Source organism: Hipposideros armiger, unplaced genomic scaffold, assembly GCF_001890085.2.
Source record: "Hipposideros armiger isolate ML-2016 unplaced genomic scaffold, ASM189008v1 scaffold_199, whole genome shotgun sequence".
NCBI classification, from domain to species: Eukaryota; Metazoa; Chordata; class Mammalia; order Chiroptera; family Hipposideridae; genus Hipposideros; species Hipposideros armiger.
Genome location: NW_017731549.1, coordinates 654,414 through 677,273, shown reverse-complemented (window position 1 = coordinate 677,273; position 22,860 = coordinate 654,414). Strand labels below are relative to the sequence as shown.

The following is a 22,860-nucleotide window of genomic DNA, read 5'->3' as shown; positions in this document are numbered from 1 at the left end:
GGCTTCCAGTCAACAATAGAATATTAGTAGTTAAGTTTTGGGGGAATCAAAATTTATATATAAATTTTCTACTGTACAGTAGGGTGGGATTGGCACCCCTAGCCACCTCCCAGTAAATTGTTCAAGGGTCAACTGTGTTTGTTTTTGTTTTTGTTTTTTAAATCTACTTTCCTGTCATTTATGGGCAATAAATACTTATGGTAAGGATAAAGTTCATACAGAGGCAGCTCAAAAGCTACATCTGGTCCTTCTTTTGTTTGAAAATTTGTTAGTCTGTCCAGTTTCCCACAGCTCATGTAATAATTATTACATGGTTTAAAATTACTCACATTTGTAAAAACATTTTTCTAAATTTTTACCACTTATGTGAAAACAGTCACACATGGTAAATTAATGAATAAACACACAGAAATTCATAAATTAAAAATAGAAGTTATTATGGACTCCAGATCCAAATATTTTAGAAAGACATGTATCTGGAATTTTCAGCATTAGCATGTCTTTCAGTCACTGTAGTTTTGTTAAAGAGAGGAAAAGGGAATTATCCTCAGAGATGACTAATTGTTCAGGAAAATGAATCCCTCTAGAGAAATGTTAAGAAGGAAATTACTTAGTATTGGAATTTTAAGTTGCTAAAATGCCACCATGCTGAGAGGAAAAGGTGGTCACCTCCAGTCATTGTTTCATCCCCCCCGTGGGGTGACCTTAAATCCACAATACAGAAAACCTTGTAATAATAAGCATCCACTCCAAGATGCAGTGTGCGGCATTAACAAACAGACATTAATAGAATTGAGATAACTTTATGATTTCTTCAGACAAGCTGTGCTATGCTCATCATTGAGGATGCAAACGAGATGTGGGACACGGGCCCCAGAATACACTGCTTACTGACGGGAACTGCTGCATCGATACTTCATTTCTGCCTTCCCTGCAAATCTAATATATTGGGCTACCAATGTAACCTATGTTGGTTTGTATAAAAGATTATCTGGTTATGGGAACAATCCCTGCCTACACTTTATTGTCTAGAGGCTAGGAGGCAGTGGGGTTCCATGCAAAGAGAGAATGTTGCTGCTGTTCCCACACTTCACCAAGGAAAGGCAAAGAAGTAACCTTTCAATTGAGCACCTATTGTGAATTCCTCACAATCGCTCCGAGAGGTTCGTGTTTCGCATCCAAGAGTTTTATGTAGTTGAGGATCGTGAGACTCAGAGAGATCAAGCGAATTGCTGAGGTTCCATAGGGCAGTAGGAAAGTGGCTGTAACACCAGCGCTCTCCTCTAAGCTAACAGCTCCTACATGTTGCCTCTTCCCTTCAGTATCAGCTTCAGATACTTGGTTATATCCGAATGCCGTATTAATAAGCATTCTACCTTTAATCAACTCACTTTTTAAATTTAAAATATTTATCTGAAAAGGAAACTATATACTACCGTATATAGTTTGTAACTATATAGTACCGTATATAAATGGAAATTCAGTTTCAGGGGTCATAAGTAGAAAGTAATTATAAAACGTCTCCATGGGCAAAATGCGTGTCCTTCAGTTCATCGTGAGCCTGTTTCCATCTCATTGTGATGTTTAAAGGGCTTTTCTTTCTGTCCCTAGTGGCCCTATGAGGTCTTGGTCAAATTTTATTTCCCACCCTGCCCCAAGTCTTCTCTCTGTGAACTGAAGGCTGCTTAGCAAATAAATTTGAAGGCCACACGTCTTCAAGCTTGACCTGAGAAGCCTACCTATATAGGAATATAATACTTTTCCTCTTGTAGGCAGTTGACAAGCATATACACTTTGGGAAGCTCCAAAGCAAGCAACTTCCTAACACTCCCTTCTAAGACAAAATACTAAACCCAAATACTGATGAGGGATCAAAATACAAACAGTGCAGTTCTTAGGCATATGAATTGGCCTAGTCATTTAGTAATGACTTTGGAAAAACACAAAGGGCTAATGTATCCTTTTTAGTAGATAACATTTCTTTCTAAAGCACCCCTCCATGATGTTTATTTTTAGAGTCCTGTGGCTAGCAAGCTGGACTGGGGCATGATTGATCTATTCATTTATGTGTCTTAGTGTTGAAGGCAATTGCTACAGTTGAATCAATTGTGTCATGTACCAAACTAGAAGTTATATTCACCAATACAAATGGGTTAATTGTGCCTTGGGCTTTTATTTTGAAAGCAGTCATTTCTCTTGAATTCCATTCAGAAAGGAAAAATTCTTGGTAGCTGCAATAAATTTTCTTTGGAACATAACTTGTTAAATGTTGATTCTCTGACTGAAAGCCTTTGTGGGTGATGACATTTTGGTTGCTAGATATAGCCTGTTCCATTTAGATAGGCAAGTCCCTGATTCCTGTTCTATGTGCATGTGCCTTTATTGAAGAGTTGTTTTCTTACTATTTTGGGCTAGGCACTATTCTAAATGCTGTATATAAAGTAACTCATTTAAAGAGAGATGTTTTGGCTTGTGTTATCGGCCATCTTCCTTCTGTACTCCTTTCTGACTCTTCTAGCACCTTTTTTCACATTACCAGGAAGCACATATTGGCCTGTGCTCTCTGTTCTGGCTTTTGCCCTGGCCAGATTGATATTTCAGGGTGTTCCATGCTCTAAAATCCTCTATTCTCCAACCCCTACTCATCAAAATGCTCATTACTTCTGTGCGGCTGATTTTAGGTGCTAGGAAGAAACTTCCCGGAGATGCTTTTATTTGCAAAGAGGTTACCTCATAAATCAAATGCGTATCTGATGGTATTTCCGGCAATCGGGTCTAGCAGTGAGAACCAGGCATGCAGGGGTTCCAAGTTACTCACTTGTGAAGAGGTAGGTAGTCTGTGGAGGCCACACCTCAGGAGGCCACAACATTTAAAAATGCTCTTTTTAAAGCATTGTCTCTTCTCTATTTCTGAACATGAGATAAACACAGGGGGAAAATAGCAGCAAAGATAAATTAGCATACTCAGCCTCTCTTAAATTTTACAGAACATACCAAGGCAAGGGTGGGGAAAGTGATATTGTGGAAAAAAAATGGGAGTCATTTTTAGGTCCAGTTTTCCTATTATTGTTGTTAATGTGCTAATTTCTGTACCTGCTGATCATTGGCTGACCCATGTAAAAATTAATCTACATTTACCCCATTCAGGCAAGCTCTAAGTAAAACAAAAGGTCTTAAATTAATTTCTAGAACCCTTAACCCATGATGATATTTTTTATTTCAGTTCTTAATGATGATGTGGACTAAAGCTTTCCAAGGCAGGAGATGCTGGTTTTTTAGTCATCTTTCGAATATAAATTTGTGAAGTAAGAGCTAATTATTTCACGAAGTTATGATCTTTGCTTGTCATTCTTAACTTCTAAACAAAAGGCTAAGACCTTATTAGTCTTTGTCTTCTCCAAATTAATAATGCAGATGTCCAAAGCAATGACATCATTCCAACTCAATTTCTCTATTTATTACAGTAAAACTGCTTTATATACTTTCTAGAAGGATTTTTAAAATTGGAGTTCTGGAAAAGAACTGAAAGAAAAATCAGCACAAGAATAATTATTAGGTGTTTCCTGATAAGTAAAAGGGATATTTATGCCTCCTATTTATTTTTGTTTTTTCTGATGTACTATCAAATTACATACAATGAAATATCAGTGCATAATAGAATTGCTGACTAATGATAACAAAGTTTACTTTCAGAGATTCTTAGTAACTAGGCCATTAAGCTAGGCCTATTGCCTGGTCAGCTTATGCCACCCTTCATTTACTTTTTAAGATTCTTGTCACAATTATAGTTAATCATTTGCGTTGCTATTTATATGATCTCTTTCTTCCCTATTTGACTGTGGGCTGCCTGAGGAACTTTCATGATTTGCATTCCCAGTACGATGAAAGCTCCTGGCATTCCCAGTATGATTATAGGCCTCATAAATACAAGTATCATACATTGAGTAAACAAATGATATCACAAGGCACCTGTGATAAGTTCATTGTGATAACTGAGCAATGAACTTGGCAAAAGTTTCTTGGCAGTTAAGGCTCAAGCAAAACATACCGGCCTTTTGTTCTAACTAAAAATAGCATGCACGGGCTGGCTGAGTGGCTCAGTTGGTTAAGAGCTCGCTCAAGAGTTTGAGCTCTGAGCAACAGTGGTTCAATTCCCGGCCCGAGCTGAGTTGCCACTGTGCTTCCAACAGGTGGCAGATGGCTCAGCTTAAAAAAAAGAAAAATAGCATACACATGAAGAGACAATTTTCCTTGAACTGAACTCAGAGACACCAAGTAACAGAAATGACTACGTCTGTGATTTTTGCAGAACAACCAAATGCTATTCGAATGATTTATTTCACAGACACTCCTTCCAAGTTAACATTGCATTTCACTAACAACATTGTTTTTACAGGTAGCAGATTACACATGGCCCAAGTACATTGTAATATCAGTAATGAAGACAAAATATAGTTTGGTGTTTAATTGTTTAGTTTTTATTTTTTTGTTTTTTTATTTTAAGCTGAGCCATCCTGCCACCTGTTGGCAGCTCAGTGGCTGCTCAGCTCGGGCCGGGACTCGAACCGCTGTTGCTTAGAGCTCAAACTCTTGAGCGAGCTCTTAACCAACTGAGCCACTCGGCCGGCCCTTGTTTATATTTTTTATTTAGAAAGATCTGGGTTTGTATGCTGGCTGTACCCTATACAAGCTGTATGATCTAGGCAATTTACTCACTCTCTCTGTGCCTGGATTTTCAACCTATAAAGTGTAACACTAATTTCTATTTATCAATATGTTGTGTGAATTAAATGACATAATTTAAGTAATTCTCTAACAAAGAGTATATGCTCAATAAATGAGGGAAGTATTATTAGCCAACAATATCTAAGAAAAACTAGTATCTAAGGATCTAAAAGAATCAATTGTGACCATAATGATAAATGAGTTTCTCCCAATCTCAGGGGTTTAAGTAAGCATGATGAAGTGACATCTCTCCATCCATTCCTGACTGAATTTTTCTAGTAAGTGTGGGAAATGAAGACATTTGATGGTTAATGGTAAAAGAGAGAGTCATTTGTAGATAATAGGTAGCAGGGAGCAAATTTGTTCTGCTAAGAAAGAAAAAGATTCCAACTCATATTCTGAACCGGACAGAATTTCCACTCAATTGTTCAGAAGGGCTGCTAGCCCAAGTGCTTGGGAATATAATCAAACTTTTTAATCAAACCTTTAAATAAGTACTTGAGTGAGGTTCCCAAGTTCCGTACCACATAAAAAAAAGGGCAGCAGAACACTCTGTCATCCTGGATTGCCAGATGAGTCAGGTCAAGGCTGCAGCCCCCACCTGCCTAGGTACTGCTAAAGGGCCCTGTTCAAATGTCACCAACTGCCTACGCCTACAACTGAGTTTAGGTGTAATGGCTACCAAGATCTGTGATGTCAACCATCCAATAGATCTCATGGTTTCTCAGGACGACTTTTGCTACAAGAAACGGTAAGGTCAACAACATGGAGGAGTGTTCATCTTCCTATTTTTTTATAGCAGAAAAGGATTTATTCTCATCAACCTATTAGTCATTAAAATGAAATGGATCTATGACATAGTTTTTCTTCCTAGCTGTATTCTCCTTGTGATGGACTAAGGCATCATAGTGATAATAAAGGAATAAATGTTTCTTAAACTTGCAAAAGAATCATGGAAGAAAGCTACTTCAAAACATTGATTGGTCTACAATTTAGGGGTGAGACTAGATCACACCTTGATTCCATCTAGGCTGTACCTATATGGTTCATTATAGTAAATAGTTAAGCAATTTTCTTTTTTATCCTGCATTTAGGACAGGAAATTAAATTTTCTAATGCCTAGAGATTTTTCTAGGGTTTTTTTTTTCTTCAGATGTTAATAATTGATTAGATCATTTAGAGCTGTCTAATTCAGTAGCTACCAGCCACATGTGGTTATCTAAACTAAAATTAATTTAATTAAAATTATAATTAAAATCAGTTCCTTAATCCCACTAGCCACATTTCAAGTGCTCAGGAAACATTATGTGGCTAGTGGCTACCATGTTGAACAGTGCAGATACAGACCATTGCAATCATTGCAGAGTTTTACTGAACAGTACTGTATTAAAGTGACTGAAATTACTGGCTGCCAATTTGGGATGCTTCCTAGGGCCCTATTAAGTATCAAGATCATTCTAAGGTAGTAGAGTTGAGGGGAGTAATTTGTCCAACTATCAATGGAAATTTATAATTTTTGATTCCTCTTATAAATGTCATGCCATATGTAATTCTGTCCTGACAGCTGAGAACCGTTTTTCTCATTCCAAAAATAATACTGTTACCAGGGTCTCTACTAAGCATAGGTTTTCTCATTAAACCTACACAGTAGTGCCTTTCATGAGGGAGGTATTATTATTTTCAAAAGGTATATAAGTAAAGTAAATCTCAGAGTGATGAATTTACTTGTCCTAAATCATTCAGTTAGTAAGGGGATGACAGGAATTTAACTCCTATGCTGTCTGATTCCAAAGCCCTATGCACTATTCAGCACACTCTACAGACTCTCTATTAGAGGAAATCATTATAGTGCTTCCTGTTTACGAGCCACTTTAGACTCTTGACCCAGACTCTCACACTTTGTGACTGTGTGACCTTGAACAAACAATTTGACCTCTTTGTGCCTCAGCTTCCTCATCTCTAAAATGGGAATGATAACAATAGTAGCCACCTCAAAGTGTTGTGAAAATTAGGCATATGTGAAACATTTGGAACAGTGCCTGGTTATGTGTAAGAGTTCAATAAGTGTTTGTCGTTATTATCCAATTCAGTGTTTTAAAAAAGAGGTTGAAAAAGCACTTTTGGTAGTTTCAATTGAGGTATCACAAAAGTAGAAGCTTTGGGGTTGGCCAAGTGGCTCAGTTGGTTAAGAGTTCACTCAAGAGTGTGAGCTCTGAGCAACAGGGCTGCCGGTTCAGTTCCCAGCCCAAGCCAAGCTGCCGCTGAGCTGCCAACAGGTGGCAGGATGGCTCACCTTAAAAAAAAAAAAAGGAGACGCTTCCCCGAAAAGCTTGAGGACAATAGCAGAAAATCCTCAGAGCTCAGGAGGTTTATCTAAAGCCTAGACAGAGTCTATTTTCACTTAACCTTCTTTATGGGGAGAGGAAGAAAGGGACAGAGGATTGGGAATTTGGGGTGGAAAGAGTATTTTCAGATAAAGAGCCATATGAGGACTTCTGTCAAATGCAGACCTTACTTGGGGTCATTAACTTTGCAGTTCTGAATCTCAGAAGACTCGAAAGCTTTCTCATTGGCTTCTGGGAGGCAAGAGTCAGAATTCATAAACCTGATGGGTTTCTGGGGCAATATGTTTCATGAACTGGGGCAGAAAAACAGAATGTCAAAGCTGAGCACCCCTTAACAACTCAGGTCAAAGACCTGCCTTTTATACCTAGAAAGAAGATTGAAACAAACTACGCCTACTATTGCACAGTTCTAACAGTGATGGGCACACACACACACACACACACACAATAGCCCAAGCTTCAAGGAAGAACCATTTAATTAGAAATAGGAAGCAAATCAGTTTTCAATAGCAGGAAAACAACCACAAAAAAAAACCCAAAACACACTCAAAATAAATATCTGGGCCTCCTCCTTTCCTTCTTCTCAGATGTAGTGTAGCAGTGACCTTGTGGAGTCCATTATACTGTCTAACTCTAGAATAATTCTGGGGGTGGAGGGGAGGTAGATTTCAGGCCCAGTAGAGGTGGAATAACCTCTCATAGGAGGCCAGGGGAGGAGAGGGAGAATTTCAGAAAGTGGGAATATTTTGGAAAACCCAAAGCAGCGTTTCATTTCCATGTAGGGCTGGTTCTCATCATACTGTTGCTTCCACAGACCTAGATGTTGCAGGCAGGAGGACAGAAAGACAGATCAAAAACGTCAGCCAGTCGCAAAGGAACCATTTATTATCACACAGCCGCATATATTATTAAGTCAAGTAGGATTTAAGAATAAAAATCAAATGATGTTTCCTCCTCCTTGCCTTTCCAATTTTCTCCAAAACTGCTATTATTTTGAAAAATAAAGACTATTTCTACTTCTTTCTCTCTAACTTGACTTGTATTTTGTTTATAAAAGAAAACAGTAATAAGCTTCTAAATGCTTGATGTGTATCCGGCACTATGCAAGCCACTTAAGCATGATTTCGTTTCGTCTGCATAACTCTTGAGCAGGATTGCTAGTTAGTGGCAGAACCAAACCCACATCTTCCAGGATGCGCTGTCCTGTGTGTAGTGTGTAATCCATTAGTGAAGGGTGCATACACCACCCCCACCGTCGGTTACAAGCCACACTGAGGCCCTCTACTACAAAGAACTGAAAGTTTGCTTTTGAAGAGTTTCCTTTTGAACTCTTTGTCATCATGGGGTCCCTCCTATCATTTTAGTTCAAACAGGGCTTACATCATCACTTCACTCACACACACACACACACACACACACACACACACACACACACACACACTTTGATATTGGTCTCCACCTNCACACACACACACACACACACACACACACACACACACACACACACTTTGATATTGGTCTCCACCTAAAATTATTTGATAGGATGCAGCTGCCTCTACACAAATGCCTTCTCACATTTTCTATTGTCTTGACTTTATTTTCCCCTTACATTCTATTGAAGCCTATATAGTTTTTTCAGGCTTTCTCTAAAGTTGAGGTTACTAAAAGAAATGATAGGATTCAAGGGAAAATAATTTTAAACTGTATGCTAAATGTAACAGAGTTTGGCAGACTTTTTCTGTAAATGGCCATATAGTAAATAATTTAGGCTTTGAATAGTTTGTCTCTTTTGCAACAGTTCCAACTTTGCTATTGTAGGAAAAACAATCATAGACAATATGCAAACAAAGGGACTTGGCTGTGTTCCAATAAAACTTTATTTACAAAAATAAGCATTGAGCTGGGTTTGGCCTGTGGGCTAAAAGCTTGCTGTCCCCTGGTCTAGACCAGTCCTGTACTATAAAAGTGTGATGCAAGCCACAAATGTGATTTTAAAGTTTTTTAGCAGCCATATTTTAAAAAAAGTAAAAAGAAGCAGGTAAAATTAATTTTAATAACATATTTTAGGGGCAGCTGGTTAGCTCAGTTGGTTAGAGCACAGTGTTCCTAACACAAAGGTTGCCGGTTCGATCCCTGCATGGGCCACTGAGCTGCGCCTTCCACAACTAGACTGAAACAACTACTTGACTTGGAGCTGATGGATCCTGGAAAAACACACTGTTCCCCAATAAAAATGTAAAGAAATAAAAATAAATTATTAAAAAATAATAATGTATTTTATTTAATCCAAAATATTTTAATTTCAACATGAAATTAACATAAAAATTATTAATGAACTATCTTAAACTCTTTCTTTGTGCTGTCTGTGGAATCTGATGTGGCTTTTATATTCCTAGCACATCTCAGTGCAGACTAGCTACATTTCAAGTGCTCAATAGCTACCTGAATAGGTAGTGGCTGCTGTGTTGGATGGAGCAGCTCTAGACTCTTTGCAGGTATCTCTAGTTCCTCATCTGTTTCCCGTCTTCTTAGGTCTACCTATCTGCATACTCATCCACCACCCACAGAGCTTTGTCCAGGATCCTTATTTCTCCCCCTGAGTTTGAGTTATTCAGTACAGAATAGTATTCAGAAACTGCTTTTGGCTACTAATGATGACCTTCGTCACTCTAAGTCCCATAAGTGTGTGTCTGTGTGGTGTGGTTGGGGTGTCTGTCTTAGTCTGTTTGGGCTCCTGGAACAAAAATGCTACATACTGCGGGACTTAAACACCAAATAAATGAGAGTTCTAGAGACTGAGAAGTCTAAGGTAAGGTGCCAGTAGATTTGGTGTCTGGTGAGGGCCTGCTTCCTGATTCATAGACTGCCATCTCTTGCTGTCCTCACATGGCAGGGGTTGAGGAACCTCTCTGGGGTCTCTTTCATTAGGGCACTAATCCCATTCGTGAGGGCTCCACCCTCATGACCTAATCACGTTCCAAAAAACCCCACTTCCTAATACTATCACATTGGAAATTAGGTTTGAATGTATAAATGGGGGGTGGGGGGGATGGCAAAAACATTCAGTCTCTAGTGGTGTCCCACTGATTGCGGAGAATAACCTAGCAACCCAGGTTCTGAAGGGCAGATAAAATATATGTGCGCATTCCAAATGCGTACCTTTTGAGGTTTCCCACCAGAATGAGTTTTAAACTATCCTTTTTAATTTTTTGTCCAATTATTCAGAGATTAACTATTGGATCTGAAATCTCCCTGTCTCTCTTTCTTTCTCTGTTTTGGTCTTGTTATGTCTCTGTGTCTCTATCTCTGTCTGTTTCTACACACACACACACACACACACACACACACACGGAAAATATTAGTATATTAGTTCTCAAAACTATACCATTTGGTAAATTTGTAAGGAGGAAGAGAAACATTTTTCCCCCTAACTGTCCCATAATTTGCAATGCTGCCTAACTTACTTTGAAATTAAAACTTCACAATAGCTTAAAGAGTAGTATTCGTTCCTTTCCTTCATTTCTTTTACCTCCCAGTTTCCAGTTTTACGGAAATAAGGAGCAGACTCGTCATTGAGCCACTTCTTATAGCCATTCTCCTAGTTACACAAAGACACACGTGAAAGCTTGTCAAGGCCCAGCTGAATCCTTAGACCAAGGCTGCATTGGTTTGGATGACACCAAACTGCTGTAACAGACACCGAACACTAGAGCAGCTTAAAGAACATAGAGTTTGTTTCTCTGTCATGTAACCATTTTGAAGAGGTCAGCAAGGCAGCTGTTAGTTTCCCCATCACTCTCTGGGGCATATCCTCAGAGCCGTAGCCACCAAGCCAGGCTCTGTAGCTGGAAAGTCAATGAGAAATGGAGGAGGCATATCAAATGTCTTAAAACCCAAGCCTAGAAGCAGCACACGTCATTTCTGCTCGTGTTCTATGGCAAAAACTTAGCACAAAGGCATACCTCAATGTGCACAAGGCTGAGGAGGGCAGGCTTGTACCCAGAAGGAAAGGAGGATGAATTTTTAGTGGGTAAATAATAATCTCTACCAAGCTGACTGGACTGTGGGTGTGGAGATCATTCTAATTTCCATTTTACAGGTGAGGAAATTGAGGCATTATGTTATGTAAATCATAGAATAGTGTTCCTTGTTATAGTACATTCTACTTTTTATTATGTTTATTTGGGATATATCTTCAACCAGATCATAAAATTGTGTCCCCAACATTACAAAATTCAACATCTAAGCATAGCAATTGCTTAATAAAACTTTGCTAGTTGAATGACTGAATTAATGATAAACATATGTTTATGTGCTGATGCTACAAGCTAATAGAAGCAGACTTCTTGCTACATACGTTAATTATTTTGATAAGAACTAATGTTTTAAAATCCAGGTACTCAAGACAGCTATTAAGGGGTATCAGAGATGGCTGCTAATTTCTTCTATTTAATTAGTCTATTACCCGGCATTTACAAAAATACAGCCAAACTAGTAAAAAAAAGCCAGCTTTTTAATCATTCAGTCAAATGGTTTATACACATAAAAACCACTTAATAGGAAGATAAAGCCGTATGTACATAGGGTCGATCCTTAGATTAGAACAAGAAAAAGGAAGAAAACTAATGCTGAGTTAATTGTGTGATAGGCCCTTTATATAATCCTCACAAAACCCTATTAGGTAAAGAACATACAATTATTCACAAATTTAGAAGGAGGTTATGGGGAGGAAAAGCTTTTCCTCTACCCTCAGGTGCAGTACATGATGGCCTGTGAATTAAGTTTACAAAAGACCGATTAACAGGAGATAAGGTATGCAATTCTAATTTATATTTACATGCACAGGAGTTTACAGAAAATAAAGCTCAAAGAAGTAGTTATACTAAGGAGCTTTATACCCTTCTTAAATAAGGAAGAGAATGTGGGCTTCAAAGGATGATAAATTGTGGGGAAATGACTAGGAATTATATGGGGGGAAACTAATGGAAGCTAAGGGCTATTTTAGTAAGGCCTGTTTACGCAAACTCATCTCAGTGTTGACTTCCCATCTTTGATGACAGGAGTTGCTCCTCTCTCCCTGGTGCAGGGCGGGCACCTTCCTCAATCGGAAATGTATATCCTGCTTTTAGGCAATGGGGGTGAGGGGGAGTACACTTTTCCTGCATCTGTTGACTTCACCTCAAAATGATCCTTATGCCAAAGTGGCATATTTTAGGATAGCATATTCTGCTCCTCTTCAAAAGTTCAGAAAGATTAAATTCCTCGTCCAGGTTTACTCAACTAGTGAATAAAAGACTGAGTTTTACATTCCCCTCTGCTAGCCTCTAAAGCATCTGCTTTTAAAATGTAAATATTCAGAAAAAGTCTGGTTTCTCTATTTTATTTAAGGTTATTGAAATAATTGTTTCATCCCAAATAATAAGTTTTTGGGTTTTTTTTACTGTAGCATGATGTTGGTTCAAAGTGCTTTTATGAAATATCTCATTTGATCCTCTAGTTAGTAGAATGGCAAGACTTGCTAAACTGGTTTTACAGATAAAGAAACTAAGTAACAAAGGATATAATGACTTGACCACGGCCAAGCAACCAGTTGGTAACATTGTTGCAACCATATTCTAGGGCTCCTGAATTTCAGAAATGGCTATTTCATTATTGCCTGTTCCCTAAGTGCCCACCCAATGAAATTAAATGGGATTATTCCATTTAACCACAGACCTTTGGGCATAGCCTCCTGGAGTAGTATGAAGGTTGCTGATCTGAAATCCTATGACCTGGTTCTGAGTCCATGTTTAGTACGTGGGGATACTAGGATCCGCATTGTGGGATGAGCTTGAGAGGAGATAAGTCAGTAGGGAGTGTTACACAGGGGCCTCTAATTCCCTGGTCTCGGGCTTTGGGGTGGAAGAACCTCCACTAAGAAAACCTGCTTTGCCCTTTTCAGTCTGGATTGTCTATCCTCAGGACAGAAGGAGTGATGTATCAGACTGAGGTATTTGGGAGAAAGAACTGGGAACGCAAAGCCCAGACTGGTCTTGGGTCCCCTTTTCTTCAGAACTCATCTGTCCAGGTCTGCATTCTGCCTTGCTGTGGGTGTGGAGGGGGCTGTACCTGTAAGGAGGTCGATGTTAGTTAGAGGTGAAGTTCACTGCAGATACACAGCCATGTTTTCCAACCTAACTCATCTGTAAGGAAGGTGCTATTCTGATCTCCATTTGCCTGCCTCCTGCATCTCTTTCAATTGATTCTAAACTTGGGCAGGGAGGGCCGGCCGAGTGGTGCATTGGTTAAGAGCAGGCTTGGGACTCCAGCTCTGAGCAGCAGGGCCTCAGTTCAGATCCCACATGAGGGCCAGTGACACTGCCCTCTACAGCTAAGATGGTGAACAACAGCTCAACCTGGAGCTGGGCTGCCGGTGAGTCGCCAGTGACGGCGTAGGCTGCAGTGAAGCTGCAGTGGGCTGCCATAAGCTATCGTGTGTGGCTGGCAACCAGCGTGAGCGGCTGGCAGTCCATGTGAGCTGCCAAGAGCCGCCATGAGCAGCCGTCCAGAGGCCGGCGACCGATCTGCCTCACCCGGGAAGAGTGCAATGATAATACCAACATGGGCCAGTGAGGCGACGTCCTCCACAACTAGACTGAAGAACAAAAGGACAGCAATTTGTCTGTTCCCCTTCCTCCAATTCCCCAGCACTGTTCCCCTCCCTCAATTCCCCAATAAAATCTTAAAAGATAATAAAATAGATAAAAATAAAAAATAAACTTAGGCAGGGAAAATTGATTTTATTTACTGGCTCCCTGGAACCCAACAAATAAATGCATTCCTTTCCTTTCCTTATTCGTAGAAGAAGGTGTCCTAAATTCACTGTAAGATTGTATCTGAACAAAGTTATAAATAATTTTTTGATGTGTGAACCAAGTTTTAACTTGTAGGTATGCAAATGCTTTGATGTCATTATCAATCTAAATGGATATTTGCTTTTCCCAAAGAATCACAGTGTTCATTATTGGTGGTTCTGGTGAATTCTGGTAAGTATTCCCAGAGTTTCAAAATATCACAAGAGCAACCCAAAAATACAAAAAGAACACCTGAAAAAGTGGAATAATAATTATTATGCTAATAAAATATCACAAAATTTGGAAAAATGGAAGTAAAATACTAATGCCATTTACATTAGAGCCATCAAAGTAATTAACAGTGGGAAAGTGCTGCGACCCTCCTCTAGTGCTAATTTTAGATACAGGAGAGTCATAGCCTGGTTGGACTTAAAAAATTACTCTTTGAACTTGTAATAGCTCTTCTTACTGAGGTCTGGGATCTCTTCCACCCAAAGGAACCAGTACATGAACTCTTAGCAAGAACGCCTTCCTCCTCGGGCCACAAAGATGCTACTCTTTTCTGTCTTTTGTGCCACTCCAGCTCTTGCTTGCCCACTCTTCTGCCAATTCTGGGGTTTTTTAAAGATTTTTATTGGGGAATTGGGGGATGGGAACAGCGTTGGAGAATTGGGAGAAGGGGAACAGACAAGTTGCTGTCCTTTTGTTCTTCAGTCTAGTTGTGGGGGATGTTGCTTCACTGGCCCAAGTTGGCACCATCACTGCGCTCTTCCCGGGCGAGCCAGATCAGTCGCCAGCTTCTGGACAGCCACTCACTGTGGCTGCTGGCCGCTCACGCTGGCTGCTGGCTACACACGGTAGCCCATTGGCAACCCACTGCAGCTTCACTGCAGCCCACGCCGTCGCCAGCGACTCACAGCAGCCCAGCTCCAGGTTGAGCTGTTGTTCAGCATCTTAGCTGTGGAGGGCAGTGTCACTGGCCCTCATATAAGGGATCCGAACTGGGGTCCTCTGGCGTCCCAAGCCAGCTCTTAACCAATGCGCCACTCAGCCGGCCCTGCCAATTCTTTAAATGCTGGAATCCCTGGTCCTCTTATTTTCTTCTTCCTGTTCCACAGGCCTCCTCATCAACACTCCTTGCACTGAAAACTCCTAAATCTATACTTGCCCCCAAAATTATTCTCCTGTAACTACACATTCATATTTCTAACTGCTGAAGGTGTCACAGCTATCTCAAACACAGCATGTCATTTTTTACATGTCTCCCAAATTGGAAAAGTTCATAAAACATCAGCTTCTCTTGAAAAATTGCAAAATCTGATAAGACTGAATGATGAGATAGGTATGGGACAATACCTGGCTGGAGCTGAAGAGTAGCTGCCCCTGTAAATGAAGCCTGTGGTCTCCTGCTGTTCCCAGTTGTCACCATTCCCTATGTCCTGCACCTGGCTGACTTCACACAATATGTTCTCTGTCGGACACCTGTAAACGTTTAAGTTTGTGACCACTGATCTAGGCCGGGGTTGGCAAACTTTTGAGACGGAAGAGCCGCCAGGGGTCGGCAGACTGTGGCTTGTGAACCACATGCGGTTCTTTGGGTACGTACATTGTGGCTCTGAAGTAAAATTGAAAATGAAAATAAAACTATCATAGTTTCATTTATAATATTATTTTAAATTTTCCTTATTTGTAAAAATATATTTATGGCTTTTGAATAATTTTTAAATTGTTGTGAGGCACAGGATTGGCTCTTCCAAGGGTTGGCAAACTTTTGAGATGGAACGTACCCAAAGAGCCGCATGTGGCTCGCGAGCCGCAGTTTGCCGACCCCGACCTAAGCCATACTAGACCACCTGTTGAATTAAGAAATGAAGTAAAGAACCAAATATTGGGTTGTCGGAAAAGTCGTGATGTATTTTTTTCTATGATTTTCGTTGCAAAAATGCATCATGACTTTTCCGACAACCCAATAGCATCTCCCTTTTCCATTCAGGCTGGAATTGCCTGATTTTATTTAATCCTGCCTCCTCCAATTACTAAACTAATTTACTTGCATAAGCTACTTAGCCTCTCTGTACCTCAGTGACCTCATCTATAAAATAGTGATAATAATATTAGCTACCTCACAGGGTTGTTGTGAGAGTTAAGTGAGCTAAAACATGTAGGCAACTTAGAACAATGCCCAACACATCGTAAGCAGCGGTGTTGGCTGCCTCAGCACCTGCTGTTTGTTATGCTCATCTGGATTTTTGTAACATATTTATCAAAACTTTATCTAAAAGAAATTGTTGGAAAATAGATTTAATCTGGATTGTGACCTGTAAAGAATACAACCTTGTGTGAAATTATGTAAATGCATTTTTTCATGACTAAGAACTGATATTTCTGGGGCCGGCCGAGTGGCACATTGGTTAAGAGCTGGCTTGAGACGCCAGCTCTGAGCAGCAGGGCCCCAGTTCGGATCCCACATGGGGGCCAGTGACACTGCCCTCTACAGCTAAGGTGGTGAACAGCAGCTCAACCTGGAGCTGCGCTGCTGTGAGTTGCCAGTGGCGGCATAGGCTGCAGCCCCTGTTGCAGTGGGCTGCCATAAGCTACCGTGTGTGGCCAGCAGCCGGTGTGAGCAGCCAGCAGCCAGTGTGAGCTTCCAAGAGCCACTGTGAGTGGCCGTCCAGAGGCCAGAAACCGATCTGCCTCACCCAGGAGGAGCGCAATGGTAATACCAACATGGGCCAGTGAAGCGATGTCCTCCACAACTAGACTGAAGAACAAAAGGACAGCAACTTGTCTGTTCCCCTTCCCCAGATTCCCCAGCGCTGTTCCCCTCCCCCAATTCCCCAATAAAATTTTAAAAAACCAAAACTGATATTTCTGGAATTAAATAGAAGTTCAGTTTGACCACTGAAAGTAGTGAGAAGGACAGGCCCAAACTGAACTGGCGAACACATGATACCAACACATTTCATGACTTGACTAGTGTTTTTCTGTATATGAAACCCATGCCTAGCCCAAAGCGGAAGACATTGTTTGAATCATTCTGTAGTCCACGTATATTTCCTGTATGACCTTGAACAACTGAGCCAAAGCTTCTTCCATATGGCTGTTCTCTTGCCAAGAATGCTGCCCGCGCTCTCGTCACACAGCAGGTTCATACATCCCTTTTGTCCTCAGTGTCACTTCTGTGACATCTTTTCTGATACCCTCTTCTCTAGTATTAGCACTTACATTGAGTTGTAATTGCTTGTTTACATGTGTTTCTCTTGGAGCGAATTCCTTGAATTCTGGGACATTGTAATGCATTTAACTAGAAAGGATACAATTATAGGCTCAGGTTCTGATGTTAGGCTGCCTGGATTCAAATCCTGACTCTGCCACTTATGGGCTGTGTGGCCTAGGGACAGGCCCTGGATCTCCCTGAATCTCAATTTCCTCATCTACAACATGGAGATAATAATATAGTGTCTCTAGGGTTGTTGTGAAGATTAAATGAGCTAATATTTGTAAAACTCTATAAAGCAGTGTTGGGCCCATAGAAAACATTTAAGAAGCATTAGTGATTATTGCTGTTGCCTTGATTTGTTTTAATTTTATCTCCATATTTTATTTCTAGTTTCCTTCAATTGCTCAGATTTACTCTGATACAACTGAGGACAGATGTAATTTCACTGCTCTCCCTTTCTTCTATTTTCAGAGCTAACCTTTCAAAATATGAGTCACAATTTGATCCTGTAAAGATAAAATATTGAGAAATGAAAGATATTGAATATCTAGTACTGGAAAAAGGTGCAGTCACATTCCACTTTTTAAAATAACTTATCCTGTAACTCCTCCCCACTCCCTGAGAAGATCCTTCTAGATAAATAAATTGATTCCCTTTTATTTCTGTACTCCACTCTCATTCCCTTCTACTCCCATTGCAATGTGTTTAATATGTATTTGTGTGTATTTAATTAGTACATTGTATGTAAATTGTATGTAGAAATAAAACCTGGGTGCTGGGCAAGCTTATTGCGCTGGAGTGCCACCACCTCTAGGCCCTCTCCATGGACAGAGCTAGGAAATACATGTATATATACTAACCTGTATATGGACACATCCATCTGTCTGTAAACATTAATTATACTGGTATCTCACCCCTAATCTAGCACCACAGGGCTCATGTTAGCCTTCTCTCCTTGCTTATTTGTGACGTTTTCTCTGATAATGAGAGACCTGGCTCCCATTATCTACAATTATTTACTTATTTGTTTGACCCTAGTATTATGGGTTTAATTGTGTTCTCCCAAAGTCCTAACCCCCAGCATCATATAACGTGATCTTATTTGGAGACGGTCTTTACAGAAGTAAGGGGTAAGCAAGTTAAAATGAGGTCATTAGGGTTGGCCCTAATCTATCCAATATGACTAGTGTCCTTAGAACAAGGGGAAATTTGGACACAGACACATCCACAGAGGGAAGATGATGTGAAGACTCAGGGAGAAGATGGACATCTACAAGCCAAATATAAAGGCCTAGAGCACCCTTCCCTCACAACCCTCAGAAGGAACCAACTCTGCGAACACCTTGATGTCAGACTGCTAGCATCCAGAGCTGTGAGACAATACATTTCTGTTGCTTAAGCTACCCAGTTTGGTACTTTGTTATAGCAGCCTGAGCAAACTAATACAGATTTCCTGATATACACGTAAATTAGTTTTGGAATTCCTAATACCCCTATGAGAAACAAATTTACCAAACAGAGTACTATGTTTATGTGTAGCTCTTTATGCTCTTTAGCTTTATTTATAGTATCTATTATTAGTCAAAACTCTGTTTTCCAAAGTCATTTTCCTTTTTTACCTACCCCTTCAATTAGGTTATAGTGTGTATTTTTTTTATATATCTAATTTTTTTTTAACTTTATTTTCATAGAGTACATTTTCACATTAGATTCCCTGTGGGGAAATAACAATTTTTACTGAAAGTCTTATACTTGTGGACAGATTATTTTAGGACAAGTATGTTGAACACATTTGAGGATTAAATCTCAGTTTGGAATCTGTTATATGTTAATACATCTAACAGGTAACCTCTTCCCTACATGGAGCTTTTCTATATTCAGAAGCTCTCCAGGCTCTTTTTCTTAGGATTTTGAAATTAGTAATGTGAAATAGCATTTCCTAATTTTAAAGTTTCCCAAGGACACATAACCATGAGTAACTGGTATCAACTGAACAGAGGGGGACGTTTTCAAACATGAATTAACAGTCCTTCCCTTTCTCCATCATTCCCAGGACAAATACAGAAGTTTGATTAGGTATTGATAGTAATAAAGCCAATTCCCTTTAAGCGTTTGATAAATTAAAATGCAAAAGCTCATATACAATGTTTATACTGTGAGTCTTGTGAGAAGCTGGGAGACAACCCCATTAACTCACCAGAATAAAGAAGTCAGTCTCACAATTTTTTTGGATGCAATTCCTCACAAACCTTTTCCACAAAGATTAAATTGTAAGAATTACCAGGTGGTTAGGAGAAGAGATTTATCTCACCAATGGACTTATCTTTTATTTCCTTCTTATTGTGAGTTGAATGGCATGACAGAGCAGAGGCAAAGAGGTGTACTATCAATGCTCAACATGTGAAGTCAAAAGGTCAGAGCTTCCACAGCATGGCAACAGCTTTGCAGATGCCCACATCATGATAGTTGAAATAACAAAGCCCAGCAAATGTTACAAGTGAGAGTGCCAAAATGCATGCCTTGGCAGCTTTCTGCAGTGCATCCCCATGCCCATAGTCAGTGGCAACTTGTCCAAGGCCTCAGTGACTATGGAGAGTGAGTGCTGCACCCAGGGAGTAGTCCATCGCAGAGGAAGGATTCAAATAAGCAGCTGGGAGTAGGCCCAGGAGCAAAACACTGACAAACCTCTCACCAGTCCAATGGGGAGATACAGCCTTGGAACCAGAATGGCGTCTGGGTGACAGGTGAATGTGCTGCGTTCCACACCATCCTGGGGTAGGTCAGTCCTGGAGAAATGCTGAGACCTGAGCAGGTCTGACCACTGGGGTTCGGAGGAGAACTCGGCCTCCTTGGGCACTGCAGAGAACACTCAACCTCCGTATACACGCCATCTCACTACTGAAGGCTCAAGGTCATCCTATTGTGTATTTGTAATACAATTAGATTAATTTGTCACAATCTGCATTCCATCCTAGGATTCCTCAACATCCTGGTTGATTTTTTAAAATTTGAATATAGCGTATGAATTTTGACAAATTGGTAAAGCCTATAGGTATAAAGTATATAAATATCTACTATCTATAGAGTATAGAACAGTTGTTACCCTAAAAAATCCCCTCCCCTTCAGTGCCTTTGGAGTCAACTCTTCACTCCTCCTGAACCCCTGGCAACCACTGATATGTTTTCCATCACTATAATTTTGCCTTTTTCATGTCACATAAACAAAATTATACAATATACAGCCTTTTGAATCTGGCTTCTTTTACTTAGCAAAAATGTATTTGAGATTCATCCATGTTGTTGAGCGATTTCGTAGTTTGTTCTTTTTTATATATGAATAGTATTCCATTATTCCACTGTTTATCTATTCACCTGTAGAAAGACATCTTTATTGCTTCTGGTTTTTGGCAATTAGGAATAAAGTTGCTATAAATATTCACCTTTGTGTGTGTGTGTGTGTGTGTGTGTGTGTGTGTATACACAAGTTTTTTATTCATTTGGGTACATACCCAGGAGTGAGATTCCTGGGTCATATGGTAAGGTATATTTAACTTTATAAGCTATTGCCAAACTATCTTCCAAAATGATTGTACCATTTTGCATTCATACCAGCAATGAATGAGAGTTCCTGTCATTCCACATCTTTACCAGCATTTTGTACCATCAGGCTTTTTTTTTTTAACTTGAGTAATTCGAATGAGTGTGTAATGATATCTAATTGTGGTGATATTTTGCAAGCACTGCATTTTACGGATTCATCCCTGTTGCACATTACAATCAATGTTTCTGCTGCATGATCCTCTGTGGTGTACATCCACTACATTTCACTCTCAGTTCTCCCAATAACAGACCCTCCAGTTGTCTGCAAATAATAGCATACAATTTATTTTCTTTATTCATTACAATCTCAAGGATTTTAATATTTCTTTACTTTTTATTGCAACTTGTTTCATGGATGAAGAAAAATAATATCTAAATAATATCCAAACCATATCCAAATATCATCTTACATAGACTAGATTGTCAAATTTTCTGTATGAAACAGGCTGTATGATAAAAGTAGAATTGATACAATTGACTTCAACAAAGGATTACTTAATAAAGCATTATGACTTCTGGTTTATTTGTAAGTATTATGACTTCTCTTTCTCTTTCTCCCCCTCTTCCTTTCTTCCTGCTTTTTTCCTTTCATTTCATTCTCTCAAACAAATGTTTATTGAAAGGCTTGCCTTGCTGGTTGCTGTACAAAAGCAAGGACACTGCCCTGTAGCAACTACGAGTCCAGTAGAGTGTGTGTTGAAGGAGAAGGAAACATGGGAACATACATACATACAGAAAAGAGTTACCGTATTTGCCAGCGTATAAGACGATTTTTTGGCCCTGAAAAATATGCCTCCAAGCGGGGGGTCGTCTTATACGCCAGGTACACTTCAGATAGACTGCCCATATAACAAACTCTGTATTTTGAGTGGAAATGTTAGGGGGTCATCTTATACGCCCAGTCGTCTTATACGCCGGCAAATACGGTACCTGAAAACAGACAAGTGTGCAGCCAGATATGCCTTTGTGAGTTAAGGGAAGGTTCTCCAGAGAAGATAAAAATTTGAATTAGAAGTTGAAAAATAAGAAGAAGGGAAGAGCAGAAAGCACAAAACATTTGGCATGTGGAGGGTCCAGTAAGTAGTTCAAAGTGGTAACGTATGGGGTTCATGATAATAGGTAGTGGGAAGTATGGCTGGAAAAGTAAGATGGCTTCGGATTGGAATGGGTTTTGTAGACCTTATTTTGTCATGTAGACATAAAGGGCCATTGAACATTTTATGACAGAGAGGACTTGATTAGATCTGTATTTTAGAACCATAACTCTGGCAATGTAGATTAGAGAGGAATAAGAGATTGATGTTAGGGAGACTAATGGCAAGACTATTGCATATAGTTCCGGTAAGAAATATTGAAAATCCATGCTAAGGAATGGCCTGTTTTCTGCCTACGGGGTCTATTTGTGAGAAACAAAGGGAAAAAGTAAAATCTGGGAAGATAGGTCTATATTTGGCATGTAAATTAGGAAAAAAAAACAACCTGACCATCATAAAAGGGCAACATCAGGGATCCTTGTGGTGGTGATAGAACAGTTCTGTATCTTGCTTGTGGTGATATGCAAAGTTACACACGTGATAACATTGTATAGAACTAAACACACATAAGTGGATCCAAGTGAAACTGGGGATGTCTCAATAAAATTGTGGATTGTTTGTACCATTGTGGTAAACTGGATAAAGTTTACATGGATCTCTCTGTGTTGTTTTGTACAACTGTGTGGTGTGGATCTACAGTCATTTCAATAAAAGTTTCAATGAAAATGATAGCAAAATATATTTTCTGTTAACCTTTTTTTTTTTTTTTGATGTAGAGGGAGAAATTTAAGGCAACTTGTCTGCAATTCTCCACTGAATTTAGATTGATTTTATATTGCATTTATATAATAATTTGGAAAAAGGTTAAAACCAACCAGATTCAAAACTAAGAAAACAGTTATTTAAATGTACAGTTTTAGATTATTATTGGTGCCATTAGACATTTTACATGCTGATTAACTGGGAACAGAAAACATAAACGTTTATCGAGTACTTAAAGTGCAGGTCATTGATCTGGGAGCTTACATATATTTCTCTGTTTCATGCTAATGAAGAGTTAGGTGTCATTAGAAGAATTATTATTTCTCTGAGAAAACACCAAA

At 39.5% G+C, this 22,860-nt stretch overlaps 1 pseudogene; it reads right to left on the bottom strand.

The window, feature by feature from the left end:
• Positions 1–19,537: 19,537 nt before the first annotated feature.
• On the bottom strand, positions 19,538–20,014 carry LOC109388489 (succinate dehydrogenase [ubiquinone] cytochrome b small subunit, mitochondrial-like; annotated as a pseudogene).
• Between the last annotated feature and the right edge of the window lie 2,846 nt (positions 20,015–22,860).